This window comes from Myodes glareolus, chromosome 11 (genome assembly GCF_982192425.1).
Source record: "Myodes glareolus chromosome 11, mMyoGla1.1, whole genome shotgun sequence".
Lineage (NCBI taxonomy): Eukaryota > Metazoa > Chordata > Mammalia > Rodentia > Cricetidae > Myodes > Myodes glareolus.
Window position 1 is genome coordinate 17,484,124 of NC_142036.1, and position 25,654 is coordinate 17,509,777.

Here is a 25,654-nt window from a genome sequence, read left to right on the forward strand (position 1 = left end):
CCCCAACACAATGAGAGCCTTGGAGGGAGCCTCCAACTCAATGAAAACCTTGAAGAGAGCCAAACACAATGAGAGCCTTGGAGGGAGCCCCCAATCCTACAAGAACCTTAGAGGTAGCTGCTAAGTCAATGATAGACTTGGAGGGAACCTCTGATGTAATTATAGCCTTAGAGCAAGCCCCATGACTCTACAAGAGTCATAGGGACAACCTCAAGCTCAGTGACAGTCTTAAAGAAAGCCCCTAACACAATGAGAGCCTTGAGGGAGTCCTAAATCAATGAAAGTCTTAGAGGAAGCCCCTAACAATGGGAACTGTGGTTGGAGTTCCCAAACTCAATGAGAGCCTTGCAGGGAGCTCCCAACTTGTGATAGTCTTAGATGAATTTCCCAACTCAAGAATGGGCTTACTGGAATCCTCCTACTCAGTGAAAACCTTAGAGAGTGCCCCAAACTCAATGTGAACTTTAGAGGGAGCCTCCTAACTCAGTAAGAGCCCCAGAATGAGCCACAAACCCAATGAGAGGCTTGGAGGGAACCCCAAGTCAATGAGAACCTTGAAGGGAGTCCCCCAACTCAATGAGAACCACAGAGGGATCCCTTCACTCAATGAGAACCATGGAGGGAGGCCTCAATTTAATGGGAACCTTAGAGGGAGTCCCCAACTCAATGAGAGCCTTCTAGGGAGACCTCAGCTCAATGAGAGTTTTGGCGGGAGCCCCCAATTCAATAAGAGCCCCAGACAGACGTCTTCACTCAATGAGAGCAAGGGAGGGAGTCTCCTAGTCAACAAGAGCATTGGAGGTAACCCCCAAATGAATGTAGACTTTCAGGGAATCCTCAACTCAATTAGAGCCTTGGAGGGAGCCCCAACTCAATGAAAACCTTTAAGGGAGCCCCAACTCAATGAAAGCCTTAATGCAATTCCAACTCAATTATAGCATTGGAGGGAGCCCTCAACATAATGAGCACCTTAGTGGGAGCCACCAAGTCAATGAGAGACTTGGAGGGAGCTTCTAATATGATGATATCCTTAGAGGGAGCCCTGTGACTCAATGAAAACCTTAATGAGAGCCCCGAACTCAATAATAGTCTTAGAGGGAGTCCCCTAACTCAACAAAAGCCTTAGAGGGAGCCTCTAACTGAATGAGAGCCTTGAAGGGAGTCCCCAACTCAATGAGAGCTTTAGTGAGATCCCCTAACTTCATGAGAGCCTTGGAGAGAACCCCCAACTCAATGAGACACTTAGCATGATTTCCAAACTCAATGGGAGGCATGGAGGAAGTCCCCTATTCAAAAAGAGACTAATAGGTAGACCCCAACTGAATGAGAGACTTTTGGGGGGTCCTCAATTCAGTGAGACCCTTGGAGGTATTCCCCAACTCCAGTAGAGCCATGGAGGGAGTCTACAACTCAATGAGAGCAGTAAAGGTATCCACCAACTCAATGGCAGGCTTTAAGGAAGCTCCCAACTAAATTAGAGCCTTAGAGGAAGTCCTCAACTCAATAAAAAGCCTTGGAGGGAGCTCCTAACTCAATGAGAGCTATGGAAGTAGCCCTCAACTCAATGAGAACCTGAAGGGAGGCCCCAACTAAATGAGAACCTTGGGGGAGTCCCCAACTCAATGAAAGCCTTGGAGGGAATTCCAACTCAATAAAAATGTTGGAGAGGGACCCAACTCAGTGAGAACCTTAATGTGTTTCCAACTCAATGACAGCCTTAGAGGGAGCCCCCAACACCACAAGCCTTTTAGTGGGAGCCACCAAATCAATGAGAGACTTGGAGTGAGCTTCTAATGCAATGATAGCCTTAGAACAAGAACTGTGACTCAATGAAAATCTTAGAGAGGGCTCCTTACTCAATGAGAGAGAGCCTTGGAGGGAGTCCCCAAATCAATGAGAGCTTTATAGGGATTCTTTAACTCCATGAGAGTCATGGATTAAGCCCACAACTCAATCAGAACCTTGGAGGGAGCCCCCAACTCAATGAAAGCTTTAGAGGGATCCCCTAACTCTATAAGAGCCATAGATTGAGCCTCCAATTCAATGAGAACCTTGAAGGGAGTCCCCAACTCATGAGAACCTTAGAGGGAGCCTCTAATACAATGAGACCCTTTAAGGGATCCCTTCACTCAAAGAAATCCTTGGAGGGAGCCACTAATTTAATGAAAGTCTCAAAGGGATCTCTTCACTTAATAAGAGCCTTGGGAGGAGCCCCAAATCAACGAGAGGTTTGGGGAGAGCCCCCAAGTCAATGACAGCCTTGGAGGGAGTTACCAACTCATTGAAAGTCTTGGAGGGAGCTCTTAACTCAATGAGACTCTTGGAGGGGGTTTCTAATTCAATTAGAGCATTGGAGGGAGCCCGTGAGTCAATGGAGGCAACACCCAATTCAAGAGAGCCTAAAACACTGCTAAAAAAAATTCCCCCTTTTCTGCTTAGAGAGATGTTGGGCTTGATGCTAATTTGTAGATAAGGAAACTGAGGCTCAGAGAAGAGAGTCACAGTTACCACCATTTAATGACATAGGCATGTTTTGAAAGATAGCCTCTACCATCAGATACCATTTTATTTATTTATTCATTTAGTCATTCATTCATTTTTTTAAAGATTTATTTAATTTTGTATCATGTGGATGTTGGGAATTGAACCTGGGTCTTCTGAGGCAAACATATTTCTAACCATAGAGCCATCTCTCCAGCCTCGGACACCATTCTATTTTAGTGTGTGTGCATACGTATGTGCATGCGTGTACATGTGGAGGCCAGAGGTTGACTTTTAGAGAACATTTTTTGCATCTGTTTATGTCTCCTGTGTGCATGTCTGTGTCATATATACCAAAGCACGCATATGGAGGCGATCAGAGGACAGTGCACAGGAATCTCTTCTCTGCTTCTACCATGGGTCCAGAGAATCACGCTCTGACTTAGCCGCAGGTGCTTTTACCCCTGAGACATCTTATAGGGTGACTCTCCACTCTGTTTCCTTTATTTTTTTTTGTGATATTTGCTTCATGCAACCTGAATTGGCTAAGCTGTTTGGTCAGTGAGCTCAGAGATCCCTCTGTCCTTGCTTCCCCAGCAGGCTGGGTTATAGACATTCACCTTTCTGACTGAGCTATTTCTCCTAGGCATGGTTGTCCCTTCTGCTGAAGGGCTGACTACCCTAGGAAGGTTGAAAAGACCACCTTATACCTGTCAAATGCATGGTCATTTTTGAAAAGTGTTTTCCAAAGGGGCCTTTAGTTTCTACCCAGAGGACCCTGGGGAAAGGGCTAAAGGTCTGTAAAAATGTATGAGGAGCTGGGGAGCTCCTGGTTCTCTCTGCTGGTCTGCCCAGCTGTAACCAAAGCCACACTACAGGGGGGACAGGAGACAGGCCAGCCTTCCTAGACCTCAGTTTCCTCCTGTGTCACATGCAGCCATCTATGAGAAGTGCCACCAGGGGGCTGTAGAGGGACGCTGCAGGGGCAGGTGCCCCCACCAAAGCCCTCAGCAAGACGGGGGCTGCTTGCCTTTGTCTTGACAACAGGAAGAGGGGGGAATGGGGATGAGGCCAGGGCCCCCTCCTTCTGCCCAACAGCCCAGATGAGGTGGCTGTGTGGGTGGGCGGGCAGAGGCTCTGGGGAAAACAGTGAGTCACCACCGGCCAGAGCCTGAAAGGAGCGTGTCCCTCCCGGCTGGATAGAGCGGTGGCGGCAGGTTTCATGGGTAATTATGTAATTTATGAGTCTCCTGCTCCTGGCTCTGTCTGAGTCAGCCAGGCTGAGTCGTGACCAAGCTGAGGCCCAGCAATGAGAGGCGCGTGGGCACAGGCTGTATCCCAGGATCTGGCTTCTGCCCCTGGGAGCTCAGCTTGTGCGGAAAGAGCTGGAAGGGTGGGGGGAGGTTCATGTGAGACCCCAGGATGAGAGGGGTCTTTTCATGTCCCTGGTTCTTTAACCAAACTATGGGGCTGGTCCACAGGGGTCAGGAATCCAGTTGCGAACCCCTGCTTTGGGTGTTGCTTTCAGCAAAGGACTTGCAGGACAGAGCCCAGAGCCATCCCAGGAGGCCCCTCCTGAAGGAGTCCAGACCATGCTGTTAACCCCCAACCCCACTTAAAAGTCCCTCTGAACACAGACACGTAGGCATATTTACATTTTATGATATATGTTTATTATTCAAAGGGCTCCACACACTGAGGCTTGAAAGCCAAGAGCAGAAATCTTTTTTTCTACCCATGCTCAGTCCCCTGGGTCTGCCTACCCACCCCCCACCTCAGGCTCCTAAGCAAGGGCTGCTCAGGTCCTGCTGAGATCTAAATCGCAAGGCTGGGGGTGGGGAGGCAGTGGTAAAAAGCAGGGGATATTAATGGAGGGGGGGCTCGGAGATGGATGGCTCAGGGTGTGGCAGGGGTACTGGATCCCACTGGGTCCTGGGTGGTCCTGGTCCTCTCCCCAAGGGGCATCTTCTCCAGTCAGACGTCTTCATTGTCTTCAACAGAAGATCCAGGGGGAAAAAAGGCAGCAAACAGGAGCTGAGCGGAGCAGCTACTGGCAGATGAAAGCAAAGAAGGCATTAGAGGGAGCAAGTTTCTCTGGGTCACACAGCACCCCATAACTCCTGAGCCACCTGGCCAGCTGGCACAGAGACCTGTGTTCCTCCTTCACTAAGTGGCCCTGGGATACCTTCTAGCTTAGTCTCTCTGTCTGCAAGGAGCCTCCACCCAGGACAGAAAATAGATGGAGACCCCGGGGCTCACACAGGTGGCAAGGCCATCCCCCTCTTGTCCTTTCCACTCTCCCCCAACTGTCTTATCCCACCGCGCCCTCCCCCTCTCTATTTTTCCTGGCTAAAACCCACCACAGACACCACCACACCCGGAAAGAGATAAATAAATAAAAGAAAAACAATCTCAACTGTGAAAAGCAGTCCAAATCAGAATTCTTTTTCCGGCCTGAGTTAATTACACTTTAAACTGGCATGTTTACTGATGGGGATTTCGAGTTAGCAGAGACGCCCCCCCCCCAACTGTTTGTACAGTAAACTTTGCAGGCTGCCGGCTCCCCCAGGCCTTGGCAGCCCTGCAGCTCTGGCTACCCTGCCTGCCAAGGAGAGCGTAGCAGAACCATGTATTTTTGAGTGTTAGAGAAAACGAAGCTGTCGCAGATGGCAGGATTGGGGTGGGGTGGGGGGCAGGGTTGGGATGTGTGCCTCCAACTCCATTCTGTGCATCTTCTACACAACTTCTGGACCCCTTGTGCCCTAGGAAAACCCCATCCTTGATCCAAGCCCTACGGGAACCAATAAGTCCTGAGGGCAGACACTCACCAGGCCCACTGATGGCTTAAGGTCAGGCCTCGGGGCTTGCTTGTAGCCATGGCTGTCCCATGGGCATACCCGAAGGGACGGCTCCAACCTAGGAATAGCAGTTGGGTAGGTGGAGTTCCTGAACATCCACGCCTGAGGGCCAATCCAGTGTCACATGCCTACAATGGAAGGACAAGGGAAACAGGCATTCACAGTGCCTTTTCTGTATGCAACCTGGGCAAGCACAGGCACACATGCAAACAAGGTCCACAGCAGCGTCGATAAAAGATCACATGATGAACGTCCGAGGGCAAGTGAGATCGTGTGTTGGGCTGGAGCGAGAAGGCTTCCTGGAGGGGGCAGGGCCTGGGGCAGCCTGCCCTCCCTCGGGGTCCCTCGCACTCCCAGCCCTGCCACCTTCCTTCGGAGGCTGCTGTTCTGTGATCCTCTAGCTGCCCTCCACGTCGCGGGGATAATGAGAAAATGATGGACGAGCCTCCATCAGGCCCCATGTCCCAGCCCTCAAGCCTGTCCTCGCCCATGACAAATGGCCCCACCACCTCCACAGGGTCTTTTCAGCAGCCCTGGCTGTAGCGTTGGTAACATTGCTGGAGATTTATGTTGTCTTCCCTGGATGTTTCTCCCTTTCCTTGTTTCTTAATTTCTTCAAAAAAAAAAAAGTGTTTTTATTTATTCATCCCATAAACACTCTCTGAGTGCTGCCCATGAGCTTCCTCCCAGCTGTTGATGCATCACCTCCCGGTGCCAGCATCCGAGCCCATTTGATGCAAGGGAGACGGGTGTTTTCTGAGCATCTATAAGCAGCCCTAGGGGTACACAGGTTCCCATAACCCTTCAAATCTTGACAAAGAAACACTATTGACTCACTAGACATGGGTCTGACTCCAAGTCCGCATGGGGATAGGACCCTACAGTCCAGAGTTCTTAACTGCTCAAAGATGTGAGAAGAGAAATTGGCCAGGAGCGGGGCAGACTCAGGGGATTCAGTCAGCCTCTGGGGATCTCAGATGAGGGATGACATCTTTAGAACTATCCTAGCCTGTCCAGCACATAAGCTAAGATGTACGCAGCTCATTCATGCAGTGCTCCAGCCTCTGACAGGATGCAGCAGGCACACGCGCACACACACACACACACACACACACACACACACACACACACACAATGACAGAGATGGCTAATGTGGGCTTTCAGTAGAAGCAAACAAAACAGCCAATTCCGGCCTGATATTTAACATCCACAGTGCCCTGGGTTTCCTGATGGAATAGGCAGCCCCATCTCAAGCCAGACAGGAATGAAAGCCTCTTAGTTAATGGGAGAGGAAACAGGTAAGTTAAAAGGGAGAAAAGAAAAGCCTGGTGATCCTGGCAAGAAATGTCTTGGGTAAAGTGAGCCTGCTGCACTATACAGAAAGACGTGGAAACCAATTCAATGAGCTGTCTGTCATCCATGGCACATGGGTCATTTCGAGAGGCACATGGGCCAGCACAAGTAGAAATGTTAAGAACACATAGCCTGGAGCCCTGTCTCCAGATAGGAGATCTTGGAAAGTCATGCAACCTTTCTGGGTCCCAGCAAATTCCTCTTCCGTAGAAATAACCTACTCCCCTCACAGGTCACAAATACTCACTGGGGACAGCTAATACTTACTCCCCCCACACACACACTCCCCTTAAAAACAACAAAGAAATGCTCCACTGGCTCAGTCCAATCACATCCAGAAGAGACGATGGGTGGGCAAACTGGCTCTAACATCTGCCAGGCACAGAGAAACAGCCTGTGCTCTGTGACCTTGGCACAAGGGGTTTACATGCTATCTCAGAGATGGTGAATTCTCTGACCCTAGAAGTACCCCCGGGGACTTTCTTCCTGCCTGCCTGCATGCCTGCCTGGGGGACAGACATTTTCACTTGACTCATTGGATGAGAAAAGTCCTTTGTTTGTCTTTTCTTCTCCTCAAACAATGGATAAATCTAGTAATTTTGCTTTTATTAAAGTCTGCATCAACAGGGAGGGATCATCCTCTTTGGGTCTCCAATGAGTCTGAGACGTGCATGCTGCTGACTGCTTGGCATCCCAGCCGACATCCCACCTCTTGCATCATTCTCCCTTGGTGGGTGAGGTACCTGAGGCTTTCCTCATCAGTAGTGAAGGGACTTGGGGTGACCATCCTGCTAATGCTGAGGTGTGGCTGTGCTTACATTGGAGCAATTAAACTGGGAGACCAGCAGCGGCCTCGCACACACGTTTAATATATTCTAAAGATGTGTCATTAACAGCAATTTCCATCTGCAAATGTTCCCATTTACTCAGGTCCATGCATAAAATATTAGCCCTGACAGCAGATCAGGCCTGCTGTACAAGGAGCTCCATGGGCCTCTGGCTCATCGCCACAGAGGCATTCATGAAGTGGAGGGGGGTTGTGCTTAGATGAATCTGAGATCTAGCGTGGGGCCCCAGCCACAGAGTGGAGAAAAGCCTGTACACCTAGCTGACCTGTCTCTTGCTGCAGGAACTCTCAGAAGAGTGATATTCTAGGGTAGGGTAGTGGCGGGGGGCTGGAAAACCAAACAGCCTCTAACAAATGCAAAGACGATGCAAAACCCGGCTTCCATATTTATGGAATCAGCCACCACATCTTATGGAATTCCTGCTTCACGCTCACCACTTTCCTGGGGATTAACCTAATACGGTTTCTGCCTTTGGGGACTCTGTTAGTCAATCAGCATGCTTCATTATTCTGTCACTATAGACCTGGCCTGGATCCTAAGGCTTAGAATGAAGCAGAGAATAAGTCAAGGAAGTAAGAAAGAAGGGAGGAAAATGGGGCGGGGTGGGGGTGGGAAGAGGAGGGAAAGAGGGAAAAGACGAAGGGAGGGAAGGACAGGAAGGGAGGGAAAAATGCCTTGGATAATCTTACAGTGTTTTTTTTTTTTGGGTGTGTGTGTGTGTGTGTGTGTGTGTGTGGCGGGGGCCGGGGTGGGGGTGGCAGGGAAGGGTGCTCAGAGAGCCTGAGACCATGAAGACAGCACTAGGCAATTTGGGATAACAGGGAAAAGGCAACTATGAGCAGCTCCCAGATGAAGGGGAATGGGAAGGCCTTCCTGAACAAGAGGAAGAGACTGAAGAGAGACCATGTGCCATGTCCAAGCAAGAGTGGGCAGCCAACCCTTTGGGCAGGACTGTGGGGGAATGGCGATGTAGAGGGGAGGGAGATACTGTCCTCTGTGGGCATAGAGGATTTTGTTGCTGAGGAGGCCCAGAAGAGGTGAAGAAGCCCACAGGGTAGAGCTGCCAAGGCCAGGGTGTTACTTGCATTGGTGGGGCAAAGCAGGTCTACTCAGAGAGAACTCTTCCACCCTGGAGATCCTTACCAAATACCAAATGTTCCTCCCGGGCATGATCAGCTACTTTCTGAGGTCCCCGAGTCTCCGGGTCAAGCCTCTATGTCAAGCTCACAGGGGTAGGACAGAGATAGAGTACAAAGACGGAGAAAGCATGACTTAAGTACAGGCTAAACCCTGTCTGGGTGGGACCTGGGTCTGCTTGAGACAGGGGCGCAGCTGGGGTACCACTGCCTCATACACTCGAGGATACACTGTTGTTTCCAACAGAGAAGAACTGGGAAAACAACAGGCAAGGATACAGCCTCACACACAGACTCTGGTTTCAATCAACACACAGGCTTCTACGCTGGCATCAGCAACTCAGAGTGTAAGTGGTCCAGGGTAGGATGTCATCACACAGAAAGTGAGCATCTCAGAGACAAGCTACTTCAGGTGTCACCAAGCAGCATGGGCGCTACATAGGGTGCTTCTTCCTCTAAGATGGGCTTCCCTAGCCCTGCTGAGGGAGATGTGATGCCCTGAGTCAGGGTGAGTCAGACACGAGCCTGACCATCAAGCTGTGTGCAGTGGGCCAGCAGAGTATGGCCTTCCCCTGACACCCAGACTCACAAAGGTTAAGTCTAATGCTAGAGAGAGGGGGCCATGCATGAAGAATGGAGCTCCATCATGGGCTGCATGTACAACCAGCTGGCCTGATTCTTTCCCAACAATTACGCCATCCCCCCAAGCCCTCATGGTACTGGGAGGCACCCCAGGTGCAAGGCATGCAGGCATGCAGCCCTCAGTGGACCGCCTTAGATAGGGACTGACACCTACTCCTGCGGCAAGAGGCATGGAAAAGCAGACAAATTCCAGGAATCCATCACACACCAGGCCAGTGCTTCGTGGCCAGCCTGCAAGGTTGGTGTGATCCCAGGAAGCTCCTCAGGATGGGTGTGAAGCTGCGGCCCAGTGACGAGGGTGACAGGCGTCATACAGAGTCCATGCATTCACCTACCGAGCGGTGGTGTGGCACCTGGGAGGTACTGCTGAGTGTCAGGAGTAACAGGTGGTATTGAAAACAGGCCATCTGTGTTATATTCGTCATTAATAAAGCGAACTCATCACAGACAACCTCTCCTCAAGTACCCAATGTTGGCTGCTGTATCCATGGAGCTTGCATCACCTCCTGAAGCTGCCCTGGGGAGGAGGGAGGGTAGACATGAATGGTGAGGGGAGCTGGACATGGACAGCACACAGCCTGTCCCACCCAGCCCAGGTTCCCGCTGAGGCAGCAACTTAGAAGCACCATCCCGTTCCCCACCCCCCCACCGGGGGCTGCAACTCCAAGAGCTTCTCCAAGCCGAGCGTTGATACCGAGAAAAGATCAACCATGTATTATTCGAAGTCAGCCAAGCGAATATAACACGGTCGATCTCCCTTCAAGTACCAGCAGAGGTGCTGAGCTGAGGTAGTAGCATTCTGGACGCAGGCTGCAGCGGGCATCGACGGCTAGTGGACCAGGTGAAGTACATTAGAAACAATTACTTTCCAGCTGGTCGACCATCCGTCCCATACCCCAGAACAAGATGATTCCAGGTTCTTCCCTGAGGTGCTGGGGTCTCCAATCGGCCTCCCTGGAGGGATTTTGATACCGAAAAGGGGTTCACCGAGCAACATTCGTCCTCCAGATGCAAAGTTGCTCGGGTAACCTCTCTCCGAGTACCACGGAGAGACTTGGATGCTCAGACCAAGGCCGATGCTTCAAGGTGGCTGGGTTTCCAGAAGGCCCATCTCCGGAGCCCCTCAGCATTTGGACCTCCCCGTTTGGCAAGGAGCCGCCCTCCACCACCTGAGAGCAATTATCCCATCATCTCCCTAGCGCATCTACCATCCTTTCATCATCGCCCCAGAATGGATATCTAGAGCCTTCCCGCACGTTGACCTCAAGACCCCGGTAGCCAGGGGCTGGCACTGAGCAGGAGAAGTGGACACAGCGCAGGAGGTGTACACAGAACTCTGCCCACTCTCACCTCTCCCTTGCCAGCCCCAGAGACAGGGAAGCCCTAAAGTCCTGCATGCACACCCTCCACCCTCGCACTGAAGACGCCCCCAGTAGGAGCAAGGAGGCAGTGACCAACATCTAGAGATGCTCCTCTTTGGGCCCACCCACAGCATCCTCCCCAACCAAGCACTCCCACCCTGCCATCCTTCACAGGTGGTTTAAGAGGGGACAACAAGAACTGCCTGACCATGCAGCCCCATAAACAAAGCATCTGAAGCTTCACAAACAAACATGGAGGGAGGAGAGGAGGAACAAGTCAAGCAGATCCTAAATGGTATCTCTTCAGACACCGTAGAGCAGTTCATCTGAAGACGACACACAAGCATGCCATAGGAGAGGGCCAGCCAGTGAGGCTCAGGACCTGATGACACAGGCCACAGGCAGAGTCTGGATTCTGTGCCCAAAACCCATTTTGTGAACCGTGAAGGGTGACCAGCAGCAGAGCCCTTTCTCTGACACAGCAAGAGGCCAGTCACGCCAGGCACCACACAGCGCTGCAGCAAGAGGCCAGCCACATGTCGTCATCAAGGGGAAAATTGTCACCGAAAGTTTTATCTAGGTGTTTTGGAAACTGACCTGGAGACCAGAGGCTCCTTCCCAAGCTGGCATCTCCTCTTGGAAGTCTTTCTAAGAACCACACGTGGTGAGGACAATGGCCAGTGGTAGATAGAAGGTCCAGGCAGCAAGCACTGTCAGCTTAGAACTGTCCAGGGTCTTCCTCCAAGCACCTGTCCTGTAGAGGGCCCCAGCCACTGACCAGCTCCAAGACAACGGTGTCGCCTCTGAGGTCCTTCGAGGTAAAGATCCTTCTGGAAAGAGTCACCATGAAATGCTGGTCACCTCTAAAGCAGGCCAAAAAATAATGAGCCCCATCACACCCCAGGGAGCACATTAAATCCTAGATATGTCAGCTCTATGATGATATCCCATATGGGGCCAGCCTCTAGGACAAAGGGACATTCAGCACCAACAATGGACATGTCTTCAAAGCTAATAATGGGAGCTGGCAAGATAGGAACCCAAAGGAAGGGCAGTTCCAAGAACCCCACTGACCATGGAGCATCCACCCCACCACGGAGCCAGTGTCTCACCCAGAATGTCTCTTGAGGCTAGAGGAAACTGAAGAAGACTGCTCATAGGCTACATGCTCTGGCATTGGTACCCATTCACCTCCTTCAGGACCCTCGCCAGCCTGTGACTATTGCAGTCAGCACATCTGTCTAGGAAGCACTCTGTAAAGGTTTGTGACAGGAAATAGAGTTTAGTTATGCAGTCACAAAGGACCTGCATTGTGATCAGGTCTTCTTCCTACTGGCCCCATTGGCTCCAGTCTAAGCACTAAGCACATGGATTTCCCCACCTGACCAAAAACTACATCCCCATTGATTTTCATCTCTCTCTCTCTCTCTCTCTCTCTCTCTCTCTCTCTCTCTCGCTCTCGCTCTTGCTCTCGCTCTCTCTCTCGCTCTGAAGTAAATTCCATTAAACTAATCCAATTCCCTGTTTAGCTTCCTTGACTATGCTGTTGAGCCATTTTCATTTCTTTTATTTCCCTTGTTATTTTCTCAGATCATTTTCATTAGGATCAATTCTTTCCCATTTAAAAATCCGGACGAGGATTTGATTCCTCAATGTGCATTCATCCACCCCAAATATTACTTCTCACGGCAGCTACCACTGCCACAGGCTGCCTCTCGTGGCTGCCATGTCTGTAGAGGACTGTTTCCCCAGGTCAAATGTCGCAGCTGAAATGTCGTCAAGAAAATTGGATTCTTCTGCCAGTTTGTAGTCAATTGAACACATTTTCCTCCGAGCCATTCCGGTAGTTTGTGGTGTTATTTTGTGATTATTTTATGGCTATTATTTAATGTAAACGAGATGAAATGCTGGTCGCCTCTATTCATTTCCTAACCCATTCAAGAAACGGAGAACAAGGTTTGGTGAGAGATAGGGTAGAAAGAGAAGCACACAGGAAGTAGGATGGGGTACTGGGGGAGAAAACAGGGGGGGGATGTAAGAGCTCCTGACCAAGTGAGTTGGGGTGAGGGAGACAGAGCAAGGAAAGCTACCATTGTCCTTGACACGTGAGCTCATTTGGCCAAGGTGTCTTCAATGTAGAGTAGCCAGCACGTTTGGAACCAGGAGGGGGCTAAGGATTGCTGTGACAAAGGGGATTTAGACTGAGAAGCGCTGCCAAGCAGACACTGGCATCTCTTTAGGGATTCCAGGGACCCCGTGTGCCTGTTCACACCATCTCCACCATCCATTCTAGCACGTGACATACACAGAGACCCAGAGCATTGCACCTCATCCCCAAAGCCACCCCAAGCAGGCTTTGATACTCAAACAAAAGTTGCCTTTGTGTGATTCAACATCAATAAAGCGAATTCACCAAGGGCAACCTCTGCTCCAGAATCAAACGTCAGCACAGGCCGAGAGCAGCACAGGGCGCCTCTTCCCAGGCGGCACTGCCTCCCTCGGCTCTGGCTCCCTGATTCCCGCCCTCCAAGAAGGCTGGTGTTACCTCCAGTGAGCCCCCAGATCCAACTGCAAAACAGTCTCTTAAGGACTCTTTCTTGCCTACAGGTAGACAGAGTCTTATAGAAATGCATCACAGGTCCAGGCTTTGGCCAGCAACTGGTCACTCACTCAGAAGTGCATTACCAAGTTTGAATCCCAAAATGTGTCTCCTAGAGAAGTCATGGGTTGGGTCTGACTTAGAAGAAACCATGACTTCTCTGTGTAGTAGGGCCCATCTGGCCCATCAATAAAGGCTGACCTAAAAGTGGGTGACTCCCTCTCCAAGGCAGCATCCTGAGAGGACAACAAGACCCCACCCCAGACAAACCAGAAGCATGAGGGAGTACAAGGCTCTGGGACCATCCTCCATTCTCTCAAGCTTCTGAGAGGCCTCAAAGAGGGTTCAACAAAGAAAACATGTCAAACCGCCATTCATTCAATATCATCCGTCCCGTGTACACCTAAGGGCACTAGAGATGAGGCTTCTGATCTCAAGGAGCCTGTGCTCCAGAAGGTGGGAAGAGATCCATATGGTGACTACATTCATGCAGTGAGCATCCAATGGTTTTCCAGTTTTCCCAGGAAAACCAGGCACTACCAAAATACAGAGCACACATTCAGTGTGTGTACATACCTTATAAGCAGCCATTAACGCTCTCATACAGACAAACTGAGGCACAGACAGCTGACTCATTCAAGGTCACACCATTAGCAAGCACCAGGTAGTAATGAATGATGCCGAGTCCTCTCCTTCAAACGGGACACTGGAGTCAGAGGAAGGACATCAACATTCCAACACTACTAAATGTCACCTTGAGACGCCCTCCCACACTCCAGTCTGAGAGCTGGTTCTACTTCCTAGGGTTCACCCTGGGGCTGGTACTTGTAAGAAATAATAATGAATGAATGAATGAGTGTCTGAACCCAGCTAGCCCCACTCCAGGATTGACTCAAATTCTTCCTTCCCTACAGCTGCCTTCATCCGGGACCGTTTCCTCACCTAAAAGCAGTATTTGGGCCAATGTACTTGTACTCTGCATTTTATAACAATGGCCAGAAAGCCACAGCGACACCCAAAATAGTTGGTGTCATTTCTGGGAAATCCTACTTTGACAACTGGGTGACATAAAAATCTCAGGGGGAAAAAGTACTTGGTGCAGGGGATACTCCATTTTCTTACCCTGTGCTGACAGAACTCCCCCGGACAAGCTCTCCCAGGAAGATTTTAGTGCCGAAAGGAGATTGGCCATGTAATACTCATCATAAATAAAATGAACACACCATGGACAACCTCCGTTCGAACACTTGATTTCGGGAGCTTTGTTGGCGTGTCCCAGGCAGCGGACCTGACAAGGGAATCATTCTAGCCATAGAACGCATGCGCTGTGGCCTGGGGCCACTTCTTGTCTCCTGCCTGTGGTTGGTATCACTGTCTAGAAGCCATTGCAATATCACAGAGGGGTTTGCCATGACCACATAGGGTGTGGCCTAGAGAATTGCCCCTTCTTCCAGAAAATGGAAGCCCAGAGATGTCAGCACACCAAGAGGGCTGGTGTGGAAACGCCTGTGTAGATGTGTGAACATAATCCCTAGCTCTGAACTTGACCTTTCCCTAAGGTACTTGAGAGGCGTATTTTATACTGTAGAAGTTTAGCTCTATGTGATCTGTGAAAGGGATAAACTGGATGACTATAGACCGCTTCCCCTCATTCTAAAGTCGGTACCAGCTCCACGAGTCCACCGGAGAACCAGGGACACACTGGGTGAAGATGACCCGTGAACGACCCCTTCACTTACCCCGGAGAAGGGCTAACACCAAAGTCCCACCCTGAAGTTGAGGCTCAACCCCAGAAATTCCTCCAAGGCGGGATTTGGTACTGAAAAATAGGTCAACCGTGTATGATTCGTCACGAATAAAGCGAAGGCAACACGGATAACCTATCTTCAAGCACCGCAGCTGAGTGCCAGCAACTCTTCTCTGGAGCTGGCTTCCTCCAGGAAGTCCCCCAGCATAGTGAGCACAACAGGCTAGTGCGCTGACTGCAAGAGGGTTTGAGGACATGTCACACACCCCACTTCCAACCCTTTCCCCCTGAAGCTAGCCCTGGCGCCACTACCGAGGATGGAATGTCTAAGGAGCCCTTACAGGGTCTGATGATGGAGGTCCTAGGTGCATAGATTTCATCGTGTCCATCATAGGAGGGGAGGGTCCCTAGCTTCACATCATCATCAAGGCACACAGCACTGATGCTCCCTTTGTTTACATAGGCCTTGTACCTAGGAATTTCCTGCAGAGCTCACAGAGAGGCTGACTTTACAATACTGGTCATAAAACATTGTCAGCACTGAGTACCGACTGTTGTACCATGGTGTGGTGTTGACCTCAGAGGCATGGCCTCAGCCCTCATGGTGAGCAAACTTTCAGGATGCCTTCCTAAAGATAGATTTGCAGCTGTTAGTTAAGGGTCTACTGCATGTGAGAAAAACAAACAAATTAACAACAAATTTCCCTACCTGCCCAATGATGCTGGGTCCTGAGCCTGTGTCCATCCTAGAAGCTGGTGCAGAAATAGACATCCTGTCAAGACGGAAGGTGACACTGAGAAAGGGATCTGATTCCTTTAACTAAACAAACGGGTGATGCAAATGATGCAGAGATGGCAGCAGGGGGCATCTAAGTGATAGGACTGGCTAATGAGACAAACAACGGGAAAAGAACTCATAGAAGTAACAGAAGAATGCAGCACCCTTTAAATGATACAACTAACTCTAATAAAGAAGGAATAAAAAATACAATTGAGAAAAAAACTGACCGAGGAAAATACTGATTGAGTTAGATCACCTAGTAGAGTCATCAGTGTTAAATACAAAGGACTTAGGAAATGTGAGTAAGGAAGGAAGGCAGTTCAGATGTCAGGTGGCAAGCAGGCTAACCTAAGGCCATGAAGAGCAGACAGCATGGGAGTAGAAACCCACAAATGTTACCCAGGTAAATCTACTGTTCAGCTCAAAGGCCCAACCTAATAACAAGACTGGAAAACCTCCACAAATCTGTAAAACTACTGAGTAGACATTCATGTAGCCATAGCTCATGTCAGTTGATCCATAAAGGACAGCTACAAGTGAAGCGGAAGGTATATAGTGCATAGTTACAGAGAGGAAGACCCTTCGCCGGGCGGTGGTGGCACACACCTTTAATCTCCAGCACTTGGGTGGGAGAGGCAGGCAGATCTCTGTGAGTTCAAAGCCAGCCTAGTCTGCAAGAGCTAGTTCCAGGACAGGTTCCAATGCTACAGAGAAGCCCTGTCTCAAAAAAAAAAAAAAAAAAGATCCTTGGGTGTTAATGAAGAGAGAACTTAATTTAAAATAACAAGCTTTTACCCTGCCCTCACCTCAGAGGCAAAATGGAAGGAGGAAGGGTAAGAGGGAGGGAACAAGGGGAGGGGCCTAGGAAAGAAGGAGGGGAGGGGCTAGGCAGGAAATGTGTACATAGGACCAAGGGGGCCTAGGTGGGAATGTTTATCTAGCATGTAGAAGGTGGTGGGTTCAATCTCTAGAACTAAAAAGGAAAGGAGGACCCACTAGTTAATATATCTAGATAAATGACAAGTTTTTTTTTTAAAGCCACATAAAAAGAGGTAGTAAAGTCATATAGAAGATGGTAGAGAGGAATGTACATTCTCAGGGGAAACTGCTGAAATGGGCAGAGAATTCTCTACCCAGCTAACCTGCTCCCTGCGGTTGAGAGGAAGAGACAGCCTTCTTAAGCCTCCCAGAACTCAAGGGTAGTACCTGTGAGACATTCTTGAGGAAATGACAAAAATTCTCCTTGCACTAGGAGATGAATTAAAAACTCAGAAAAAGAAGGGGCAGTTTAAAGAAAACACAAGTACTCAGTAGTAAAGCCACTTACACCGAGACCCAGCCTTGAACACATGTAAGACTAGGTTCATAGTAGGGACAGCATGTGGCTGAGAGCAGACGCATGGCCATGTCTGCAGCTAAGAGCAGAGAATCTCATTCCCCGCTACTTAAAGCTTTCCACGTCACTTTTCTTACCGGGGCTGAACTCTTTTAGGAATTCGCAACTCTTGCCGTAAATCAAAAGGGGAAGATTATCAATCCTTCCAAGCTCCTTTAGGTTTTTTTTAATGCCAAGCACATTAATATTCTAAACAAAATTGTTGGGCACAGGGAAGACTCACCCCTATGAAATGGCTTTCTCGCCATCTCCTTTTTCATTTGTGTATAAATAGTTCAGGAGAGGGTTTGAAATTCCTAAAACTATTTATGTGTGGGTAGAAACTTTCATAATTTCTTTAATTTAATTTTTTTCATTGCTTGAACTTTCATTACAAGAAAGCAGCATTTTATAAATCTAGGAAGAGGTAGAGTAAATACTATTTTCACAAAGAAAATGAAATAAAAAATGTTTTTCCCAGTGTCCTCAATTCTTCTGATATCCTAGCTAGTAGACATGGAAAACTATCCACTTATCTTCCTACCTCCCCAAAATGTTGATCCCTGAATCCCATTCCTGAATTTCCCAGCAGGTCTAGAAATCCTCCCTGTAAGACTAGATTTGCTAGTGGAATAAAAGGGGAGGGATTTGTTACTTTTCTTTACCAATAGATAAAAAACCAGAGATACCATGGGTATCACCACATCTATGCCTTGACTCTATAACATGGGTGTCTTCCACAGTTTTGGCAACACCCTCCATGAAGGGCCTGGATAGAGTTTGGGAATATTGACAGGCCTGACTCCTAGTTAGAGAGACAACCACATGTTCAAGGACATGGGTACCAAACCAACATGAATGTGGCCCCCTCAAGATGGGCATTAGGTCCAAGGAGACACCTGACAAGATGTGGTATGGAAAAGAGTTTGACCATGTACTGGGCATCAACAAATAGTGTGAACTTACCACAGATGACCTCCTTCCGAGCACCAGGAGGTGGCACTTCTCACAGCACTCTGGCATCTTCTTCACAGCAGGGCAGCTTGGGAGTAGCCTCTGAGAGTGACCAGGACCCTGAGGAGGAGTAGAACAGGTGATTCAATTCCCAATCAAACCCATGCTGTCTGTCCAATCCCCTGGTTCATCAGCCCAAAATTAATGTCAACAGGAGGATGACTTCCTGCCCTCAACTTGTCATGCAATGTTTAGTAGGTCAAAGGTGGTGGAGCCATACCCACAGCAAAGCACAAGTTTGCAAAACAGGTTGTCCTGGGGCTACTGGATGAACCCATGCTCCAAGTTCAAAAACTTCACTTCAGGGAATGGAATGGCTACTGGTAAGTCAACACAGGGTCACACCAAGTCCTGGTTCCCAGTTTATTCTATATCCTGAAAGTTAACTAACAAAAGTTCCTTCTAGATGCTCCTCCATGATATAATTTGGTACTGATAAACAGAAGCTAGCCAGTATATTTCAATATTTAAACAGATAGAAACCCCCAACGACCCTCGTGGCCTTTCTAAAAGTTGGAGGAGTCTTAGGAGTTGTCTTAGTATTAGCTTGGACACTGGGCTTAAGGTGGGTGAAACATTCCAATGGAGGGAGACCCTCATCATATGTTCAGCCATCAGAAACCCACCTTGGAAACAGCGCTGGCTCAGGAAGCCCTCTGAGGCAGAGTTTGACACTAAAAGAGAGGAGAGCCGTGTATGACTCGCTTAGATGAATCGAATCCATCACGGCCAGCCTCTCTTCAAGTACCACACATGAACACCAGCAGAGAACGCATCGAAACTCTCAAAAAGGTGACCGCATCCACTGTCCTGTGAAGAAGGGGAGGGACAGCATTGGGTAGTGGGCCGAGCCGAGTGACATACACCTACATTAAGTGCATGCTCACCCGAGGCACACTTACCTGAAGGGGATGCTGATGACCTCGGAGCTGGATCCAGGTTAGAACTCCTGGACCAGAGGGCCGCCATTCCACAGTTTCCATGAAAGGAGCACATACTTGAAGCTCCTGTGGTAGTGTGGCAACAGCTATGACTTCTTCTCAAGGTTGGTATCTCACAGACGATCCTGCAGAAAGACAGGATATTGGGGTTAGAGGACCAGATGACAGATATATCAGCTAAGTAAGGTACATGCTTCGTAAAGTGCAATTCAGTCACACACCCAGGAGAGAAGGGACTTCATGTCCCTCATGGGAAGTCAACAGCATGTCCACATCTGAAGTCAACACTTCAAGTAGGCTGTGATAGTGAGGCAGCAGCCACCATGGATGCCCCATGGCATCTTATGTAAACATACACCCCCAAGACCACAGTTCATCCTGGTCCACTGAGTAGGCATAGCCACCATGTCCACTGACACTTCCCCAAACTTGACAGGATCTCTGGAGCGTCTTCTTTGAGCGAATTTGATGCCGAGGGTTGGTGACTAGGTGGCCCACAGGGTGAACAGAGTGCACGCCCCTCTGGTCAACCAGTCACACACCCTGAACGGTGCTGGCACCAACATCTCTTCTGGAAGATGGCCTCTTTTCAAAGTCTTGTAAGGTGATTGATGCTGGTTGCAAAACCACAGCTGCCTCCCCAAGGTTGGCATGGCCCACGGAGAGGCCTACAGATGGCTCGGATGCTCAGGTAACCAGAACGGGTGACTTACAGCTAGCTCAAGCAAACTGTCCATGGCCAAACATCCATGTTTGGCTTCTCTACAAGCTTGGCCATCTTTCTGCAAGGTGCCATCATGTCCAGGGAATCCTTAGAGGTAGCATTTGGTACTGAAAAAAGTGTTGTCCGTGAATGATTCGTCACAAGTAAAGCGAATCCACCACGAACAACTTCTCTTCAAGTACCACAGAAAAGCAGGGACAAGACAGACAAAGGGCCCCTTCCATTTCTCCAAGGGCTATGGTTTCCAACCACCAACCTGCGGGCAGATTGGACGCTGAGTGTTAGTGAGGTGGGGGGACAAGTGTTCTAGAAACATAGTGGAGTGGGGCAGGGGCGTCCACTCACCTCCCTTACAAGGATGCTGACAGTGTTCCCTTTCTCTGAAGTCAAAACTTCCTTGGTGCCAGAGTCTGCACAGATCGGCTTTCAAGATGAGAGGGGGAGGCACTTGCTGCAGGTCAGCAGTCCTCTGTAGGTAGAGAGACCCCAGGGTGTGTGAATGGGCCCTGGACTTCTCCATGGTGCACACACAGTTAGCCACCAGACACATCAAGCTGCTGGGGGACTGCAGAAGTCCCATTGCAGAAGGGCCCATCCCAGGCTCCCAGCATTCTCGGGTGGATCAAGGGGAAGTTCCCTGGGCTCTTCATCATCCCAGGGGACCTAGCACTCCTGTCTTCACTGCTTCATCACTGCCTCACTTCAAAGACATCACTTTTAAGGGCACTATCCCAGACGGCTTACCCACTTCCTAGAGACAACCTTAGACTAGGAGGACTGCGAACCATTTTCAGATCCCAGCGGATGGCCCCTGGGAAGCTGTCTATCCTTAGAGTAGCTTCCCCCAGCTCCAACCCATGTCCTCCCTGACCCCATTGTTCCATAAGACTTTCTACCAGCACAGCCCCTCGTTGCTTCACTTCTTTTCCACAGCTCTCTCTCCTTTGCACCCCCAATGGAAACCTGGCTCTCCACTGAGGACACGGAAATTCTTCATCTCCTCATTTCCTACGCTTCTGGCTAGGAGCAATGAATGCCTCACCCCCTTTTCTTCTTTTTTTTCCCCTTTGTAACAACCCATTTGTTGACACGTGACCTAACTCCCCTGCATTCGTCCTACGACTTCCTCATCTTCGGCTACCCTTGCTTCCATCTCCCTAGCCTTTCAGACCTCCGGGCTCTTTGCTTTAGCTGGGATAGCCACGGAGTCTCTGGAGGACCTTAGCTCAGAGACGTCATGTCTGGGCAGCCTCTGGGCCCTCCTCTTCCTACCTGTTCACTCCTGATGTTGGCTCATCCAGTCCCCACCTTGAGGGTACCCCGTAGACTCCACACTTTCACGTCAGGAAGACTTCTCATCCTGGAGATGTTTTTTTATCAGCTCTCTGCGATCCGCACAACAGCTCGTATGGATTCTAATCACTGCGCTTGCATTGGAGGGCTCTTCACAACACTAACTACACACTGTTCTCTGGTGCCTCCTTCCCCACAGCCTCGGCCTCTCTCAAAACAAGAGCTCAGAAGTCTCTGAGGGCCAGCAACTTTGTCCAACTGTGCTGCTCTTCTTGCTTTTCCTCATTAAGGACGCTGGAGGCATTTTCATGAGCTATGTCCTCCTTCTGAAATGCTCTTGCCGTAGACCCCCATCAGGTCCTCTTCCCACAAACATGGGGCTTAGTTCCAACTAAGGCGCAGGCTGTAAAATAGGCTCTCCTCTATTTGGGGAAATAGCTATGTCCCCATGCCTGGGATTATACCTGCCAAGATGTGGCAGGAGGATCTCATGTCCCACTAGGGTAGCCTGGGTGCCGAGGGTCCGGGACAAAGAAGCCTGTGACCTTCATGGGCATGTCCTGTGGCCTTTGGTCCACCAGTTCTTCCTGGGCTTTGGGCTTCATTCCTGAGGACTTCTTACATAGACTGGCCATCTAATATGTGCTTTTGGTAGCTGATGGTACTTCTCTCTGACAGAGAGAGAGAGAGAGAGAGAGAGAGAGAGAGAGAGAGAGAGAGAGAGAGAGCAAGGGTGGGAGCTGGAGCAACCTGACCACAGAAGTGTCCTGTAGATGGAGTGGATGGGCTATAGGTCACAGACATCCCTAGTGTCTGGGTTTACCTGGACTCACTCTACTCTCACGTACCTCGGACAAGTCTGATGGTGCCCTTGTTTGAAGCTAGCATCCATCTTGAACCAATTCCAACCAAGGATTCAACAGGACTGGTCATCGCAAGGGGAACCGTCATCTGGAGGGCGGGAGCTGGGCTTCCCCTCAGGCATCAGTGCCATCCCTGAAGATGATAGGCCCAGAGAACAGTGCCTTTTCTTAAAGCAGGGGGACAGGCCAACCTCCCTTTCCCAGAATCAAAAGACACCCTAGAAGCTAGGGTCTCCTCACCAGCTGGGTGTGATCTCCACTAGTCAGGAAGAAAAGGAATCTAGTCTCTCCCAGAGCCATGCAACAGGGCAGGAAGCTCCATCGGTGGCGGTGGTGATGGCACCTCTCTGTGGTCTACCAGAGGAGGAAGTGGATGCCGAGCACAAGGGCCTCAGGGAGAAAAAAGGAACAGGGCCAAGTTGGCTGGTCTTTCCCTTACCTGAGGAGAGGTCAAGCCTGAATTCCTGGGGTGTTCTTAAGTGGGATGGAATCTTGCAGACCGGACTATTCCCAGGGGAGTCTTTATAGAGGACGTGACAAGCTGTCATGGCTTCTCCCCACTACCTACCCACCATGAAAGGCATTTGCCCATATGCTCTGAACTGGGGAAGGGCTGTGGTCCTGGGGTCAGCTCACCCATTGAGTGCATCCTGGCATTGAAGAATGGTGGAGCAGAATGAGCGACGGTGACTGGAAAAACACATCCACTGTAAGCAGGATCCCCGGAGCTCTTCCCCATCAGCAAAATAGCCAAGTAGCATCCGGAAGGAGGCACAGGGATCACTGGAGGCTCATACAAGGCACGCCATCTCATATCTCTTGTGAGGGAGAAGACCTTCAAAACAGTTTGGTATTCGGAGATTGATATTCAAAAGGAGTTTTTAACTGTGTATTACTCATGAAGAATAAACAAACATAACATTGATGACCTCAAATATCCTCAGACAGCTCTAACAGGAAGACCAGGGCCTCTTGTCCACTGCCATCTTTGCTTCCAGAAGATTCTTCCCATGATGAATTGGATTCCTAGTCAGAGAGGCGCATGCCCACGGCCTGTAAGAAAGCACGTGAGCTTACGTCAGTCACTCACTGCTACAGGGCCGACATCTGATCTACAGCAAAACTCATACCCACTGGAGCCATGTTCAGGAAGTTTCCTAATGTAGGTCAATTTAGAAAAAAAGAAAAAAGACACTGCCTCTGGTTCTCCCTGAGAGGTTAGTTGGATAACAAGAAGCCAGCAGCTGGAGGGATATTACAGAAGGGCGATGCTAGCATAAATAATACCTCTTTTGATAATGTGGAGTGGTGCTGGTTCTGCAGACAGGATTCCTCTGGGCCCAGCAGCTGTGGATCCAGGAACTGTTCCGTAGGATTGACTGGAAATGGAGGATTACAGAGTTAGATGGCCTCGGTCATCAATAACACTTGAGTTTGTGGACCTGGGCCTGACAGATATTTCAGAGGGCTGACATGGGCAGCCCCTCCCTGAAGTAGCTCTTCTATCTGGGAAGCCCATGGAGATAGGATTTGATTTGAAAGATCAATCTTATGACATTTGCGCAGAAGGTGACTTTTCACAACTGACCACAGTTCGATCACCAAAAGGTAGCATATTGGTTCCAGGATGTTCACACATGATGAATAGTGTAGGGTACATGGGGAGATGGGCCACGCACACCACAATAACACACAGCGCCATCTCCAGCCCCCAGTGGCTACCCGTGTTGTCCACAGACCAGTAGCATTAGCATCACTTGAGAGCTTGCTAAAAATGCAGAATCTTGGTCCCTCAATCAGAATCTGCTTTTTAACAAGATCCCTAGGTGATGAGAATATCTTAGCAGCTCTGAGCAGTTTGAGAGACCCTACTCTAACCAGCAATTTATACACCCATACACATACTGTATGTATACACACACACACACACACACACACACACACACACACACATCAGGTGCTGGAATGAGTCGAAAAGGTGTGCTGTTGATCACAGTATCTTAGTTCAGATATGTCTAAGATAAGGTTAGCCCGAAAGAAGCCATGTTGTGTCCACCACAAATAAGCCATAGGAACAGATAAAGAGTGACTTAAAGCAGCAGTGGCAGAAAGTGTCCTCATTAACACCTCTGTCTCCCACAGGAAGTTTGTGCTTAAGAATGGATGCTAAGGAGAGTGGGTGCTGGACCTAGCAGCCCCTGGCCAAGCTCTGTCTAGCTAGAGAGATGTTTGACCCCAGTACCTCCCCCAAGGAGTTTTTCTGAGCTAAGACTTAGCAGGAAGAGCAGACAGGTGGGTTATCCCCAGGATCCTCCAGACCAAGCATGAAGAACCAAGCCACCAAAGCTACCGCCACCTCAAAGCTGTCATTGTGAGAGCACACAGGGAGAGGGTTGCATTCTGAGGTCACTGCATTTGATTAAGAAGCCGCTTTAATAAAGTCACCCTCGCCTGGCACAGGCACCGGTGTCTATCAGTTGAAGTCAGCACTGTGCTCTAGTACCTTCTGAAGCAAATTCAGATAACTAGAACAGAGACTGTCCGATATTCTCTACGTGCCAGAGAATTGATCCAACCTCAGTATCTCCTCCAAAGCCAGGGGCTCCTCTGGCATGATTTCCCATGGTCCAGACCACATGGTTAATGGGTCAGTGTCACTCAATGTGAGCTGAGCGCATGCGTGTGGAGTCAGTCACACTCTCAGTAAAGAGGCAGGGGTCTGACTCCAGTGACTATCTCAGAGATGGATATCATATCCAAAAAGTAGGATTTGCTAAGTCATGAGAGCAGGGCTATCTTACCATGACCAAACCAAGTAGGTGGATTACCTAGGAGCCCCTGGATCCTTTGGGTAAGGTCCTGAGATGGAAGCCCAGTGCACCCTCTACACATCAGCTATGCATTCTCTTGCCCCCTTACCCCTCTGCCCAGGTAAGGCTAACCCACGCACCTCTTCATAGAACTATCTTGGCATCCAGGAAGTCCACCGAGGTAGTATTTGATACTCAAAAAGAAATTGTCCTTGTATGATTCATCCAAAAAAGCGAACACACCAAGGATAATTTCTCTTCAAGTATGAAACAGTAGCACGGCAGGAACACCAGCATCCATCGGCCTCCTGGGAGTGGCCACCGCTCCTAACACCTGGCTGCCCACAACACACACATGCACCATGCATGTGCTACTGATGGCTCCGCTAAGCTCCCCCTCCCCACTTAGCACGGCAACTTCATGTGAGTCTTCTAAGGGTGATGGTGGCTGGGGTCAAGTATCCAGACACGGCCATCGTCAGCGAAGCAAGTATTCTGGTGGCCCTTGACGACCCCACTGCATGGGGTCTCCTGTTCCAGAAGCCACAGCGAGAATGGTGCCATCGCTGAGTAGTACAGGCTTCATTGGTCTCATTGGAAGTCCAGCAAAAACTCTAAGCTCCAACACCCACTCGTGTACTTGACAGAGAACTTCTGTCTCAACATGGCTTCCCACATTCAAGGAGAGGTTTGGCTAGCACCACCACAGCCGCCGCTAGTCAGCTCACAGCAGACAAGTTTCGGCTCGCACCTAAGACATGAGGAGCCTAGGCGCTACGCCCAGCCCTGTGAGCCTGATCTCTCCCAGCCCCAGTAGCCGTCTGCAGC

General features: G+C 49.7%; 1 long non-coding RNA gene across 1 annotated transcript; it reads right to left on the reverse strand.

The window, feature by feature from the left end:
* Positions 1-4,131: 4,131 nt before the first annotated feature.
* Positions 4,132-9,646, reverse strand: LOC125398494 (uncharacterized). The gene is made up of 2 exons (XR_015739182.1): positions 5,310-9,646; positions 4,132-4,531 (listed from the first exon to the last, which is right to left on the reverse strand). It is a non-coding gene; the product is annotated as an uncharacterized LOC125398494 (long non-coding RNA).
* Positions 9,647-25,654: the final 16,008 nt, after the last annotated feature.